We start from the raw sequence: 5856 nt of genomic DNA, 5'->3' as shown, positions 1-5856 counted from the left end.
TAGGTATTTTCAATAATTTGGGGCATTTGCCTTGGACTAATTAAAAATTAGAAACAGAACAAATAGAATAAGAAGTAATAAAAAAAATGAAGAAAACAGAAAGAAGGAGGGTACATTCTGTATAGATGTTGCTTCATCCCTAGCACTACCTCAGTAATCATTCACACATTATAGAACACGGGGAACCAGTAATTGTGTCACAATGCTACAGGTGAAAAAAATAATTCTCCTTTATTTAAAAGTTAACCAAGGGACGGGGGAAGACCCAGCGGTCTCACATAGGTACCAATGACAAATTTAGAGGAGGGGGGGAGGTCCTCAAGAATGATATAAAAGAACTAGGTGATAAGGTGAGGGCGAGGACTTCAAAGCTGATTTTCTCAGAGATATTACCTGTGCCACGAGCAATGTTAAGAAGGCAGCGGGAGCTTAGGGAGATTAATGCGTGGCTGAGAGATTGGTGCAAGGCTTTGGTTTTCTGGAGAATTGAGCTGATTTTTCAATTGGCTACAGGCTCTTTGCCAGGGATGGGCTGATAATTTCAGGGAGGACCATAAGCTGTATATGCAAAATTCTCATGTTGGTACCAGTATTGAATGTATGTTTACTAATGCAAGGAGTCTGACTGGTAAAATGGGAGAGCTGGAGGTGCTGGCCCTGAAGAGGAAATATGATGTGATTGGCATTGCTAAAACGTGGTTGAATGAGTCACATGACGGGGCAGTTAATATTGGAGGCTATATATTGTTTCACAGGGACAGGGGCAATAGAAAAGAAGGAGGGGTGTGTCTGTTAGTTAAGCATAATTTAAAAATAAATATTAAGGAGGAAGTGCTGATGATAAATGAGGGAGCTGAAGCCATATGACTTGAGCTTTTCACAAAGTAAGAGACTCAACCCCTGTTGCAATTGTAGACTGTAAGCTCTTTTGGGCAGGGCCCTCTTCACCACTTGTATTGGATATTGGTTGTTTTATATGTTACTCTGTATGAAACCCACTTATTGTACAGCACTATGGAATATGTTGGCGCTTTATAAATAAATGTTAATATTAATAATAAATAGAAAAGGGTGCTAGTTTGGGGCAAGTGATAATTATGGGGGATTTTAATTACCCTGATATTGACTGGAGCCATAGTACTGTCAGTATACTGCGGTATTTCTCGCGCTAGTTTTACCGCATGTGTTAATTTCCGCGCTGAAAAGAATACGATCGCATGATTCACTATAACTTTGGCGCGCTAAATATCGCATTCAGCTATGCAAAAATTAACTCCTACTACAGGCAGGCGAAAAATTATAGAAAAGTACAGTAAATTAATTTTTGCCAATAAAATATGGACTTGGCATGTATGGAATTTCGCCACTAATATACAGTACTATAGCGGTTAATATTTAGTCGCGATAATATACAGTACTATAGCGGTGAATATTTAGTCGCACAAAATACATTACTAGGTATATTTTGGCGAATTTTTTTTCGCGATTTTTAAATGTTTTCCAAATAATGATTCACAAAAGTACCTAAAGTGCTAATGCGCTAATTAGCGCGCCAATATGTGCATATTTAAGCACCTGATTGGGGGAGGTGTTTGGCAGAGCACATTTTTAGTTTGAAAAAATGGACCACGCAGGGGCCTATGTTGTTGGGTTTTGGGGGGATTTGGAGGAGGAGGAGGAGGCGGTGGTGGCGCACCAACAACCCCAGCCGCTTCAGAGACAGGGCCACCTTGGAAGGCTTGGGCGAGGATGAAGTGGTGAGGAGGTACAGGCTCAATAAGACAGCCATTAACACCCTATACGAGCTGCTTGAGCCTGGCCTTGAACCACAGACTCGCCGAAGCAGGGCTATCCCGGGGATGGTGAAACTGCTCTGCTCCCTGCACTTTTTTGCCTCTGGCAGTTTTCAGAGGGTGGGGTATATGGGGGGGTGTCACAGCCCACCTTTTCACGGTGCCTTGGCCAGGTCCTGGACGCCATCCGCTCTGCGTCCAGGAAATTTTATCTTGTTCCCACAACATCGGAACGAGTGGGGCACCGAGGGATTTCTATCGGGTAAGTGGCATCCCCAATGTTTTGCAACCATGTTGCGCTGATGCGCTGAACCCACCCCAAGACAGGGAGCACGTATACAGGAACCGCAAGGGTTACCACTCAATTAATGTCCAAGTGGTATGTGATGCAAAAATGAACATCTTGAGGGATTCCCCGGCTCCTCGCACGATGCGTACACAGGTGGCTGTTAGGTAAGTATTTGTGTCACTTACACTTGCACAACTTGTCAACATTTGCTTTGTGTGTCCCACTGTAAAACCAGTCCCTGCCTGCCATAAGCTTGGAATGCAATGTGTAAAGTGCCCTCTTTTGCCACTGGGAGAGTCAAAGCAGCTGCTTGTAGTGTCAGCTATCAGTCTCACACTGTCACATCTGTTGCAAAAGGGCCGTGTTTTGACACAGGGAGACTGGAAATAGCTTATTTGTTTGCACCATCTTATTCCATCTTAATTTCTTTCAGGAGATGCTGGCTACCCGTGCGGTCGGTGGCTAATAACACCAATTCACAGGCCGCGCTCACGGGCGGAGTGTGACTTCAATCAAGCACATGTGAGAACGCGGTCTGTGATAGAGCGGACGTTTGGTGTCCCCAAGAGCCGGTTCCGCTGCCTCAACAGATCAGGAGGCAGCCTGCTGTACAGCCCCACCAAAGTGGCAAATATCATCGGTGCGTATGCTGTACTGCACAATTTGGCGAACTGGCTCGGCCTACCAGGTTTTCAATTTTTCAAGTTTAGTTGTCATATCCAAATAACAATGAAGCACAGGGCCGCTGCTCCCTATAAGCAGAGTACTGCATAGGGCACCAACTCCCAGGGGGACACCATCCCAGCTGCTCCCAAAAAAAAAAAATTGTATATATTATAACATACCCCCCAACACTGGTTTTTATAGTGCATCCCGCTGTCCCGGATAGTTAAATCAATCTATGGGGGCTATTGTGGGCACTTACTATGGGGGCATTGTCTATGGAGGCAATTGGGGGCACTGTGTGTGGGGCCTCTATAGTAGGTGTTTTTTTTAATATTTTACTTCCGTAATATTTGGGGGAGGGGGCACAAAATTAAATTTCAGCTTAGGGCACCCATTTGGCCAGCAGCGGCCCTGATGAAGCATCATTACTGTAATGATTTGTTTTTGACCCGTGTTCCTCACAACTTTACAGCTGAGGTGGCCGATGACCTTGAGGACCCCGTCCATCCACCGGATCCTGTCCAACGTGCGGATGCCCAAAGGAGTCAAGTCCGGGGACAAATTGTTAATAATTACTTTGCCTGTAAGTACCTAAAATCTTTAATCCCATACACAACACATACCAAACAACTTGAGACAAAAAAAAGAATTTTATTTTCAGGGAACACTTCCCAAAGTTTTTTTTTTTTAAGGTTGAAGAAAGTAAGGCAAAATAAAAACACAACAAAAACAAAAACAAAAAAGGACAAATAAAACCTACATTACACAAGGCTGTAATATTGCAGCTCACTTTCACTTGCGAAGCTGCCTTGTTGAGGGGGAGCTGCGCTGGTAGAGCTGGTGGGCTCTGTTGTCTTTGGTGCAGCACTTTGTTGTTTCTCTTTAGCCAACAGAGCCAGTTTTTGCCTTTTCAGCTCTACCATCTCCTCCTGCAGGCTCAACATGGCAGCCTCGTGTTGTGATTGGGCAAGATGTCTTTCCTGCATTATGCTTTCAATCCTTGCCTCATGCTGCAATTGTGCAGCATGTCTGGCCTGATTTATGGTAACTAACTCTTGCTGAAGAGCAAGCATAGCCGACTCGTGTGCGGCTTGCCTTGCCTGAGATGCATTGGATATCCAGTTTCTTCATGTGGGCTTTGTGATGCCTATTGAGTGCCTTGTGGAACAGATTTTGAGCTGCCTGGGTTGGGGCCTGGGTTGGGAGCTGCTGCTTAGAGATGTAGCGAACCTCACAAAAAAAGTTCGCGAACCCGTTCGCGAACTTATGCCAAAAAGTGCGAACTTTGCGAACCCCATAGACTTCAATGGGAAGGCGAACTTTAAAAACTAGAAAAGCCATTTCTGGCCAGAAAACTGATTTTAAAGTTTTTTAAAGGGTGCCACGACCTGGACAGTGGCATGCAGGAGGGGGATCAAGGGCAAAAATTTCTCTGAAAAATACGTTGTTGACACAGCGTTGCGTTTTGTGCTTTAAAGGGCACAAATCACACTACATTCTAAACTTGTGTAATAAACTGCTTTAAAACGTCCGGCGTCTACATGCCAATCAAGTCGTGTAAAGGTTACAGCCGGTTCACACGCAAAGACAAAACGCTGCAGTAGTGGATACGGAATATATTATTGCTGGTGGAAAAACATCGCTCAGGTGATTTTATTGCAATGCAATGTCACTACTATGTGTAACGTGTTTGGTGCACTACTATGAATAACAGCAAACAGCACTGGACACATTAAAGAACAGTAAGTTAAATAAAAAAAAATTAATAATAAAAAAAAAGTGATCTCTGGTTGGTGCTGGGGGTGAACTACTAGGAGCAGCACACCAGTCCCCCACAGCTAGACTAATAGCACTCGTCTCTATAAATTACAGTAGCAAAGTAAAAAAACACAAATAAAAAAAAATGTTGTGAATGTGTGGTTGGTGCTTACTGCACTACTATGAGCAGCACACCTGTCTCCAACACACACAGACGGAGCTGCAGTACACAATGAAAAGAAGAGTAACAGTAATCAGAAAATAAAAGCAGTCCTTACAAGGACTATTGGGTTACAGCAGATGAGATCAGCAGGACAGCTGCCCACAGCAGCTACATACAGAGCAATAGAAAGTAGATTACTAGTCAGCAAAGCTACCTAAACTGTCCCTCAAACCCCTGCACAGCTCTCTCCCTATGCTAACTCATCAAGCACACATAGGCAGAATGTAAAATGGCTGCTGGGCTTTGGTTTATATATGGAAGGGAGTGGTCCGGGGGTGGTCCAGGAGGGAGAGCTGCCTGATTGGCTGCCATGTATCTGCTGGCTCTGGGGTGAGAGGTCAAAATTTGGCTCCAGCTAAGGCGAACCCAAAATTGCGAACATTGCTAAAAGTTCGCGAACTTGCGAACACCCGATTTTCGTGCAAATTAGTTCTCCGGCGAACAGTTCACTACATCCCTACTGCTGCTGCTGCGGAATATTAGCCGGCTCCTCATCTGAGGAGAAGGCCACGCCGCTGCCACCGACGTGGGACCCTCTCTCGCTTGCCTCCCCACTAAATCCTTCTCCTTCTATTTCAGGATCGCTGCGTGGGGAGGCCAGCCCAGACAAGGAGCAACCACCTTTGAAAAGAAAGAAGAAAAAAAACTTAGTTCATTTTGGATTATGTTCATGGACAATAATGAGTTTTGTGAAAACATAAACAAGTTAATTTTGGCCAAAATATTTGTGGACATTGATTCATTCCAAATAAGGCAAAAAGGTAAAATCAAGTTGAAAAGACTGACTGTCCAAAAGTACAAGATGAACTGACTGCACCTAACCCAGCAAGACACACTTGGCAAATAACACCCCCTATCTTATTAGCAATAGACTGCACTTCTGGAATTGAAACAGTGGCAACATACACAGACACAATTCATTATTATGCCACTGCACAAGCCTAACACAAAACACACGTCTAAACAAATTTGTTAAAAATAATACCTGGAACGGGAGCAGATGCCGTTGGTCGGCGCCTGCTCGGCCCAGGTGGAGATGAATCTGTTGGAGAAAAAGATTGTTTAACCTTAAAGAGATCCAGACACCAGAAAGGAAATTATTTTTACATCTGTCATAACATTGTCTT

The 5856-nt window shown here is 44.1% G+C and overlaps 1 long non-coding RNA gene across 1 annotated transcript; it reads left to right on the top strand.

Moving 5' to 3' along the window:
• The first annotated feature begins 2469 nt into the window (after positions 1–2469).
• Positions 2470–5495, top strand: LOC116411601. The gene is made up of 3 exons (XR_004223238.1): positions 2470–2722; positions 3221–3331; positions 5309–5495. It is a non-coding gene; the product is annotated as an uncharacterized LOC116411601 (long non-coding RNA).
• The last annotated feature ends 361 nt before the right edge of the window (positions 5496–5856 follow it).

The sequence above is a fragment of the Xenopus tropicalis genome, chromosome 6 (genome assembly GCF_000004195.4).
Source record: "Xenopus tropicalis strain Nigerian chromosome 6, UCB_Xtro_10.0, whole genome shotgun sequence".
NCBI classification, from domain to species: domain Eukaryota; kingdom Metazoa; phylum Chordata; class Amphibia; order Anura; family Pipidae; genus Xenopus; species Xenopus tropicalis.
Note: the sequence above shows the minus strand (reverse complement) of the source record. Positions and strands in the feature narration are given on the sequence as shown.